Below are 11094 nucleotides of genomic sequence, written 5' to 3'. Positions count from 1 at the left end.
CACACACACACACACACACACACACACTGAATGAGAAGGCTGAACTCTGAGCTTTTTGTAAGTATAAGTATTATAAATAGGCAAGCTTTTATTTCTGCCTTTGTTTAGGGAAAGGGCACACTCGCTCACAGTCACACTTATTTGAAAATAAGCAGGAAGGAGGACATTGTTAGAATTCTCCTATCTCTTTCCCTTTTTCAATACCCTTTGTGGTACTTTAGAATTACCTCAAAATCCAAATTCCTTATATCTGCCCCTTTCTCTAGAGACAGGAAAATCTTTGAAAGAAAGGGGTCGTCTTATTTGTTTAGTAAACAACTGTATTAGTTAGGGTTCAATAGAGGAACAGAACTAATGGAATATATATATATATATATTATATATTTTCTGGAATATATATATATTCCAGAACTAATGGAATACACACACACACACACACACACATATATATAAAGGGGAGTTTATTAAGTATTAACTCACATGATCACAAGGTCCCACAACAGACCGTATGCAGGCTAAGGAGCAAGGAGAGTCAGTTTGAGTTCGAAAACTGAAGAACTTGGAGTCTGATGTTCAAGGGCAGGAAGCATACAGCACGGAAGACAGATGTAGGCTGGGAGACTAGGCCAGTCTCTCTTTCCATATTTTTCTTCCTGCTTACATTCTAGCTGGGCTGACAGCTGATTAGATTGAGCCCACCATACTAAGGGTGTATCTGTCTTTCCCAAATGTTAATCTCCTTTGGCAACACCCTCACAGACATACCCAGGAACAATACTTTGTATCCTTCAACTCAGTATTAACCACCACAAGTCCACCCTTGTCAACTTGAACCCATACGCATCTCCTGAGATCATATATAATCTTTAAATAAAGACAATAATAAGGCCCTAATTACATCTAACATAATGTAACTATCTTTCCTATAACTGCGAATATGCCAATCCCCAACCCAAATACTATTACATAAAGTTAACAATACTTAAATGCTGATATGAACTCAATAAATCTTACATCACATGAAAAAGGCAAAAGGATATAAAACGAAGATATTTTCTTGGTACAAGTGTATATATGCTTGTGCATGTTTTTAACAAAAGAAGGATGAAATACTCATGACAATTACAGTCCTCGATTCTACAGCTGGTCATGTGGTCATAGCTGGTATTGATGACTACTTTCTACTACCCATTCTGTATTCCCTTTGCCTTTAGCAAGCACCTCAGCAAGTTGTGGGATTTTTTTTTCTGGTGGAGTAACCCAATCATTCATTACTGAAGAGTCTGGGCCATTTGTAACCGTGCCTGGATTGGGCTGTTGTAGTTTCCCATTGACCTTAATCTCAGGGCATGGTAATACTAAGGAATGCCCTAATGGATCTCCTGTACTCCATGCATACTCTTCCTTACCTTGGTTGTGCAGTAGTAAACTGATTTAATCTTGATAGTCTGGATCTGTCACCCCAATCAACACTGTAATTCCCTTCTTAGCCTGTTGACTTAAAGGTAGGAAGAGCCTAAAGTGTCCAGGTGACAATCTTAACTTCCAGTTTAATGGAATCGTTGTTGTGTCTCCTGATGGCATCATTCCACCCTCTGGAACTAAGAGCTTTAGGCCAGCAGAATGTAATGTCAAGGGGAACAGGAAGCAAAAATGTTGCTAGTTGATCACTCGAGGTGATGGTGAGTGGTGCCACTTTCACTTTTACCCCTTGATTCTTGGACCCATGAATCCTGGCTATGGGAGAAACAGTACCATATATTGCATGCTGATTCAGAGCATACATGGCCTTCTGGAGAACTTTGGCCCAGCCCTGTGAAGTATTGTCACCTAGTTGGCATTGCGATTGTGACTTCAAAAGGCCATTCCACCATTCTATCAATCCAGATGCTTCAGGATGGTGGGGAACATGGTTAAGACCAGTGAATTCCATGCACTTATTTAGCCATAAAGCGAGTACCTTGGTCAGAGACAATGCTGTGTGGAATACCATGATGGTATTCCTTATGGTGGATAAGGCATTCCGTGAATCCACAGATGATGGTCTTGGCAGAAGCATTGTGTGCAGGATAGGCAACCCCATATAAGTTGTAAGTGTCTATTCCAGAGAGGACAAACCTCTGTGCTTTCCATGATGAAAGAGGTCCAATATAATCAACCTGCCTCCAGGTAGTTGTCTGATCACCCCAAGGAATGGTGCCATATCTAGGGCTCAATGTTGGTCTTTGCTGCTGGCAAATTGGGCACTCAACAGTGGCCGTAGCCAGGTCTGCCTTGGTGAGTGGAAGCCCATGTTACTGAGTCCATGCATAACTTCCATCCCTGCCACCATGGCCACTGTGTTCATGGGCCCATTGGGCAATGACAGGGGTGTCTGGGGAAAGTGGCTGAGTGGTGTCCACAGAACAGGTCATTCTATCCACTTGATTATTAAATCCTCTTCTGCTGAGGTCACCCATTCATGAGCACTCACATGGGATACAAATATCTTCACAGTTTTTTACCACTCAGAGAGGTCCATCCACACACTTCTTCCCCAAATTTATTTGTTACCAATTTTCCAATCATGCTTCTTTCAAGTCCCTGAACATCAGCCAAACCATTGGCTACAGCCCATTAATCAGCATGTAATCACACACCTGGCCATTTCTCCTTCCATGCAAAATGCACAACCAGGTGCACTGCTCAAAATTCTGCCCACTGGGAAGATTTCCCTTTACCTCTGTCATTAAGGCATGTCCTAGAAAGGGGCTGTAGTACTGCAACTGTCCACTATCAGGTGGTGTCTGAATATCATGCAGAATCATCTGTGAACCAGGCCCTAGTCTTCTCTTGCCCTGTCAATTGATCATAGAGAACTCCCCATGAGGCCATTTGTGCAGGCTGGAGTTGGAGAGAGGAGGCAGATTGGCAGGAAAGGAGACAATGGACATTTGAACCACTTCCTCATGTAACTTACTTGTGCCTTCAGGACCTGCTTGAGCCTGATCACTTATATACCACCTCCATTTGATGATGGAATGCTGCTGTGCACGACCCACTTTATGGTTAAATGGGTCATAAAGCTCCCAGTTCATGACAGGCAGTTCAGGTTGCATGGTGACTGGATGACCCATAGTCAAACATTCAGTTTCCATCAAAACTGAGTAACAGGCCAAGAGCTGTCTCTCAAAAGGAGAGTAGTTATCTGCAGAAGATGACAGGGGCTGTTCCAAAATCCTAGAGGTCAAAATCCTGTGGGGGCCTGCAAAAGGCTCCAAACAACATCCTTATCTGCCACTGACACCTCAAACACCATTGGATCTGCTGGGTCATATGGCCCAAGTGGCAGAGCAGCTTGCAGAGCAGCCTGGACCTATTGCAGAGCCTTCTCTTATTCTGGACCCCACTCAAAACTGGCAGCTTTTTGGGTCATCGATAAATAGGCTGGAGTAACACACCCAAATGAGGAATGTGTTACCTCCAAAATCCAAATAGGCCCACTAGGAGTTGTGCCTCTTTCTTGGTTGTAGGAGGACCCAAATGCAGTAACTTATTCTTCACCTTAGAAGGAATATCTCGACACTGGCTACACCACTGGACCCCTATGAATTTTACTGAGGTAGAAGGTCCTTGAATTTTAGTCAGATTTATTTCCCATCCTCTGGCAATCAAAGGTCTCACCAATAAGTCCAGTGTGTTTGCTACTTCTTGCTTACTGGATCCAATCAGCATAATGTCATCAGTGTAATTGACCAATGTGATATCTTGTGGAAGTGAAAACTAATCAAGGTCTCTCCGAATAAGATTATGTCACGAAGCCACAGAGCTGATCTACCCCTGAGGTAGGACAGTAAAAGTATATTTCTGGCCTTGTGAGCTGAAGGCAAATTGCTTCTGGTGGGTCTTATGGACAGGAATTGAGAAAAAAATCATTTGTCAAGTATCTGGCTGCACACCAGGTACTAGGAGATGTGTTAATTTGCTCAAGCAATGAGACCACATCCGGTACAGCAGCTGCAGTTGGAGTAACCATTTGGTTAAGCTTATGATAATCCACTGTAATTCTCCAAGATCCATCTGTCTTCTGCACAGGCCAAATGAGAGAGTTTAACAGAGAAGTGGCTGGAATTACCACTCCTGTGTCTTACAAGTCCTTGATGGTAACACTAATCTCTGCAATCTCTCCAGGGATGTGATATTGTTTTTGGTTTAATATTTTTCTAGGTAGAGGCAGTCCTATGGGCTTCCATTTGGCGTTTCCCACCATAATATCCCTCACCCTTCCAGTTGGGGAGCCAATGTGGGTGTTCTGCCAGCTGCTAATTATATCTATGCCAATTATGCATTCTGGCACTGAAGAAGTGATCACAGGATGAGTCCAGGGACCCACTGGACCCACTGTATGTCAGACCTGAGCTAAAACTCCATTAATTACCTGACCTCCATAAGCCCCTACTTTAACCACAGTGATGTTTTGGGTCCCCTGGAATAAACATCAGCTCAGAGCCAGTGTCCAGTAGTCCCCAAAATGTCTGGTCATTTCTCTTTCCTCATTGCATAGTTTCCCTGGTAAAAGGCCGAGAGCTTCTTGGGGAAGATTTGGAGAAAGATTCACTGCGTAAATTGTCTGTAATATAGTGGGGTCCTACCTCAAGGAGACCTGGCCTCCCCTTTAGTCAAGAGGTTCTGGGTCTGTAAACTGTCTCAAGTCTGGAAATTGATTGAGGGGCTGTGATTCTCTGGTTTTATAATTCAAATTAGTCTTTTGTTCATACAACCTAGAAGTTTTCTGCTTATATAAATTAATTAGGAATGCAGTAGACTTCCTATAAATTTCACTTCTAGGAACACCATGATTAGCCAATGCCAGAGTTCTACAAGAGTCAGACTATTCTGATTGCTGCTTTGACTCTGCTGTCCATTACAGTAGCTATACCACCTTGCCTTTGATGGTTGATTGCTGCCACTAGGCACCTGCCACTGCAGGATCCAATTACTCCCATTGTATTTAAATTTTGTAGTTGAGTGACTGTTGTTATATCTGAGATACAGAAAAGAACAATTACATGGCTCTTCAAAGACGCAGGTGCTGCTCTCACAAATCTATTTTGCAAGGCATTGGTCAAGGATATACCTTCTGGACCCTCCCAGCTAGGATGAGTAGGTCTAAAGTGACTAATACCCTCCACCCTCCCAATCTCCATAAGCCTCTGAATCTCTTCCTCTACATTAAACCAAGGGAGATCAGGCATTTTCAGCTCACTTACAGTGAGCCATCTTTTAATCCATATTTCAGCTAACTAAGCATATAAACTATGAGAACCCCCCCCCTTTTTTTTTTAACTCTCGAGCTTCAACATTAAATGCAGAGTCCCTACTTAGTGGGCCCAAATCAATAAATTCAGCCTGATCCAACACTACGTTCCTTCCAGCATTATCCTGCACCCTTAATATCCATTCCCATGCTCGTTCTCCAGATTTCTGTTTATGTGAATTAGAAAACTCAAGCAATTCTTTTTGAGTGTAGAACACCTCCTCATGGGTCACACTCTCAACTTCACCACTAGCGGCTCACTGAGACGTTAGCCTAGTTGTAGGTCTAGAAGCAAACAGGGGTGTTGGGCGTGGCTCCTGAGGAGAATCGACATTATCTTGCCTGGCAACTGCCTCGGCGGAGGCCATCACTGTTGTCTCAGGCAGTGCAAGGTTTGACTCCCCTGGCAAAGGTGGAAAGGCTGATGGCAGCATGGGTCGGGGAGGGGATGTTGCCACTACCGGGGATGGGGAAGCTGTTTCTTCTGGCAAAAAAGGTTAGAGTTTACCAACTCAGTGTCCCCAGCTTCATCAGAGTCCTCCCACACATCCCCCATTCCAAGTTGCAGGATCCTATTATTTTCCAGTCAATGCCCTCACTTTAACAGTAGGGACGTGGCAAGGCTGTGCACGCACCTTTTGTTGCAGCTCAGCCACTCACATGATAAGAGCTTGTGTCTCTTTTTCCATAATTTCAGCTCTTTCTCTATAGGAGATAAGACTCTCACTCACAGCAATCTTAGCAGATTTGAGGCTCAGTATCTGCTTCTGCAACTGGGAGATAAAATCACTGAATTCATCATTTTCTTTCATCACTTTGTCCACTGAACTTGGGAGCAAACAACCAGCTTCATTATGTTCCTTGTTTCTCCATATATGGTCAAAGGTATTATGTGTAGACTCACTGAACTGCTTGCTTCTCATGAGCAATGACTCAGGAATGTCAAATGCATTTATTTTCCATAACAATTTGAACAGTTCACACCAGTGATTAGACTATCAGTGTTCTCCATACTATTAGAAGCAGAGTCCTTACCATTTTTTGGTCTAATCATGTTAAGCAGCCAACTCCAGAAACCCCAAAACCAACTAAAGAACTTCATCCTTAATATTCTGTTCCTCTGAAATAACTGACTCAAATGTTAATGTTTGCCAAAACCCTGACAGACACACCCAATATCAATACTTTGTATCTTTCAATCCAATCAAATTGACACTCATTATTAACCATCAAAACAACACTTTAATGAATTACCCTTAATAAGGGATCAGTACTCGTTTCTTTTATCCACACCAGCCAGCTCTGTGAATTCCCCTCCTGGCCTTCAAGAGAGAGGGGTTCCCCTGCAGCTTTCTCCTATCTATGCTTTGAGAAAAATATAATAATGAAAGGAATTATCCTCAATAATTTTTGTTTCAATGTACATGTATTAGCATTTTATAGGGCTTTAGGGAGGGAGGGAAAATATTTATGTCAATTGTACCATCTTGTTCTTGAAATAATTCATTGAGGAGACTCTTGACAACTTATTTATATATATATTTTTCCTATGGATAATCCATACTATTTCAGAGTACTAAATTAATAGCATTATTGAGGATTCTTTATGTATTATTTTTTCAATTCTTCCCGTATAAGGTTACCAAAACATGGAATGCAGGAAAAATGCAAGTTAACCTCAAAAATGAAATTGTGTCTTGTATAAAAAAGGCAACATTCAACCAAAGGAGAATGAAAGCAAGCAGTACTCAGAACTCTTAAATGTCTCAAGAATTCTGCCTCTCTCCAATAAGCCAAACCCCAACAAGCACATTTCTGAGGTACAAAAACTTTCCAAAGCTCTTTATATACCCCATCCATAAAGCCTAGGAAACTTTTCTGCAGTCATAAATATGATAAAATTATGAACCATTCTATCAAGCAGAGGGCAACAGTGTATTTTGTCCCATCTACTCCACGTTGAAATATGCTATTTTCCTTTCTTTAATGATGTAATTAATCCTACAAATTTAATAGTTCAACATTAAGTGGACTAAATTGTTCAAATTGCCTTTGTTTACTTCTATTTCTGATAAAGCTTTCTTCTCTCCATTGGAATGCTGCAGTCATTGAGGAAGTCAGGATAAGTGCAAGTGTAGAAAGACAAAGTACCAACAAACAAAAATTCCAGTGATTATCCTAGATAAAGGAGTACCCACATGCCAAAGCCTTCCTTCCAATAGAGGGAAAGCAGAGTGCAGCCACTTTTCAAGTCCACCATACAATGGGACCCACTCCCCTGGGGGTGGGCTTCAAATGACCCAACCCTTGTGGGTGGACGATGAGTAATGTGGCATTTGCCCTGTTTTTTGGCTTCTGCTGAACTGTAGGTGGTGTTCAGTTGATATGTTCTGTGTTAGGCTCTTTTTAAAATTCTCTTTTCTACCTTAAATATTTTTTTCCTCCTAGGAGAAAATAAAACTGGAAAAACATCAACATTTAAGAAGTCAGGAGCTAACAGCTGGAAAGTCAGTCACATAATTCTTACTGGCAATAAGCAGCAAAATGTCTGTTTTTAGGCTTTTTCAATACTATTTTCATAATTCAAAAAGAAGATAAGAAATGGCATAGAGGACTACATGTTATTTAAAAAGTTGACATATTTTTATGACACAACCAGAACTTAAGAACCTTCAACCCAAAACTAATGTCGGACATAAGCTGGACTAGACGGATTATAACTAAATAGCAGGCAGTGTAATATGGTTCACCAAATTAGGAAGATAAAAGGTAAATGGATGCCTCCTACAGCAAGATATTTTCACTATGAAACCAAATGACCAAATCATTCAAATACATCTCAAATGCAGGTTTTGGAGTTTGATAGACCTGAGTGTGATTTCCAAGACAATCATTTTCTGAGGTGTGTCATCTCTAGATGTTAATTTTCTCTTCTTAAAAAAATAAGAATAAGAAGACCTACCTCACAGAATATTACTGGGGTTAAATAAGGTAATGTAGGTAGATTGTGCCATCTTAGCTAAAATGTCTATTTTATAAGGTCAGAGGTCACAAGTTAGTCTCAGAGGACCTGGGTTCAAGTATTAACTCCCCATTTTTTGGCCTTTTTTAAAATTTACCCTCATTTTAAATATTTTTCAATTTGTAAAATTAAACCTAAGGCTTCAGTTACTTTAACGATTAGTTAATAAAGGAAATTCATTCATTTAAACAATTGTTATTGTCCTCTACTCTTTGCCAAGCCCTCTTTTGTGCTCTTGGGATAAAACAATGAACCCAACGGATAAGAGTTCTTGTCCACATGAAGCTGAGACTCTAGTAGTCTGACCAAAGCTTTGCATGCAAAAGTAATTTATGAATAAAGATCAAAACTACCCAAAGATAGAATTATGGCTCTTCTAATTTACTCTCTAAAAGAACAATATTAAAAAGAGAAAGATCCAAAATAATCTTTTTTCTAGTTCCAAGGCTTGTCTTAAGCTATGAAATAGGATTGCATATTTTACAAAAAAAGTTTTTTAAAGAAGTAATGGGAAAAGACAAAATAAATTATACAATATTAAGAATACACAAAATAAATTTAACTTGTTGGGACTATTTTGGTTGTTTCAGCATGCCAATTGCTTCCCAAAAGAAATCACTCTGGGAAAATATGACTAAGCCTCAAAATGATTAATTATTTTTATTTATTTAAGTTTTCTGAATTAGGTTTGGAAAGTTTGTTTAAGTTTGTTTCTTATTTTCTTTCTTTCTGCAGGTCTAACTGCAGTGCTTGAGATTGTGGTAGAAAAATAAAAAAAGACATTTTAATTAGCCATATTGTAACTTCTTTCTTTCACTGATACAATGATAACGTATTTGTAGTTTTTACAATGATAACGTATTTGTAGCTTTTATCTTCTTAAAATAAAATAAACACACCTTGATAAGTGTAATTTTTCATGTATGCACACTAATTAATGAACCAAATACAAATTTCAAGGATTACAGTTGATTGAATTTTATCTTTTATATTTACAACTACTGTTTTAGCAATAACTGGCTTGCCAAGTTTCTTTTATTTCTCACTTCATAGTGAAAGTCATATGTGTATTTTTTTACATTCGAGAAGAAGTCCCCAATTTTCTGAATATGCTGCTGCGTTGTAGGTTGGTGAATGCACTATTTATTAACAAAACCACAATATAAACAAGCCTAAAGGAAATTAGAAAAAAATTCTAAGGGATGTTAGCCAAGGAGGTTTTATCAGGAAAAGAGGTGAAAAATGAAGTGAGGTTAAGGACACATATTTTTGTTTTAACATTACCTGTGAATATAATGACCAACAAGAAGGTGAGAGAAAGGGACCTTAAAATTTATGGAAACCATTGTATTATTTTTCGCTATTTCTGTAGATCAGTCATTGATTTAGAAGTAAACTATATTGCCTGTGGGAGGACGGGTGAGTTTTTTTCTTTCTTTCTGTTATAATTTTGGATGCCTAAATCAATCATCTACCTCCCCGCCCCCGATTCCTCAAGGTTTCTGTGACAGACACAACTACTTGTGCATAGGTATTAATTCTGACAATAGGGTTTTTTCCCCTTCTGAATGTACAAACACTGTCACTCTGAATTTAGCCTCCTCTTGTATATTCTGTAATAACAATTACTTTCCCTAGCTTAATTTTAATCTTTTAAGTTACATTTCAACACTAAAGGAAAATCATTTCTAATTCAGCTATTCTTTTTCATATCTACATTTTAAATCTCTCCCTGCTTAGGTTCATTATTTAGGCATTCAAGCAACTGAAGAATCTCCTATTTAAAAAAAAAAAAAAAAAAAAAAAAAAACATGCACACACACAGACACCTTTTGATGCCTTATCGTTCTCTTCTCCTACACAGCTATACTTTTTGAAAGTATAATTTAAACTTCTTTTCCATAATGTTTTACTTATTCCTTGACCAGAACAATCTTCTATTTCTTAGCAAGTGAATAAATCATGTGACTTATTTTATGACTAAAATTGTTTTCATGAACATAAGAAATGACTTTATTACAAATGAAAGTAATGGATACTTTACTTTCTTATTTGTATTTACCTTACAGCAATATCTAACAATTTAACCATTTCTTTCTTCAACTAATTTATTTTACATCAGCATGCTTGTCACATTTATTTCCTATTTCTATGGTTTTCTGTTTCAGTTTCCTTTAAAGATTTCTCTGAGTGTGTTATTAGGCATCTCAGAGTTGTCTCTCAGGCTTTCTCCATCGCACTCTATGTACGTTCATAGAAGATTGAATCAATTGATATGGTTTCAGTCATCATCTGATGTCATGATGCCGCTACTATCAAAGCACTAACTCAGACACATATGTCCCAATGCCTTCTGGGCATTTCCACTTCAGTATCTCACAGTCACCACAAGTTAAAATGTTCCAAACTGAACTTTTCACCTTCCCCTCACTCCTCTACCAACCAAATGACTTTTTCTTCTTTGTTCTCCACCTCTCTAAATAACATTAGCATCTATTCAGTTTCCAAAGTAAGAAAAAATAAAGACATAATTCTTACTGCTCAATTTCCTTTATTCTCAAATGGAAATAATTATCAAATCTTGCCACTCTCATTCTTAATTTTCTTTGCTGGGATACTAGTCTCAGCTACCATCGCCTTTCACCTAAATACTACAGTGCAACAGTTTCCTAACCCTAGTCTCATTAACTCTTATCTTGCCTTCTTGAGTTAATTTTTATATCAGAGTTGCACTTCTCTTTAAAAATACAAATCTTGTCTTGCCACTTTCTTAAGA

General features: G+C 38.9%; 1 pseudogene; it reads right to left on the bottom strand.

Annotated features, from left to right (window-relative positions):
* Positions 1-1516: 1516 nt before the first annotated feature.
* LOC126950393 (uncharacterized) lies at positions 1517-4493 on the bottom strand (annotated as a pseudogene).
* Between the last annotated feature and the right edge of the window lie 6601 nt (positions 4494-11094).

The sequence above is a fragment of the Macaca thibetana genome, chromosome 1, assembly GCF_024542745.1.
Source record: "Macaca thibetana thibetana isolate TM-01 chromosome 1, ASM2454274v1, whole genome shotgun sequence".
Lineage (NCBI taxonomy): Eukaryota > Metazoa > Chordata > Mammalia > Primates > Cercopithecidae > Macaca > Macaca thibetana.
Note: the sequence above shows the minus strand (reverse complement) of the source record. Positions and strands in the feature narration are given on the sequence as shown.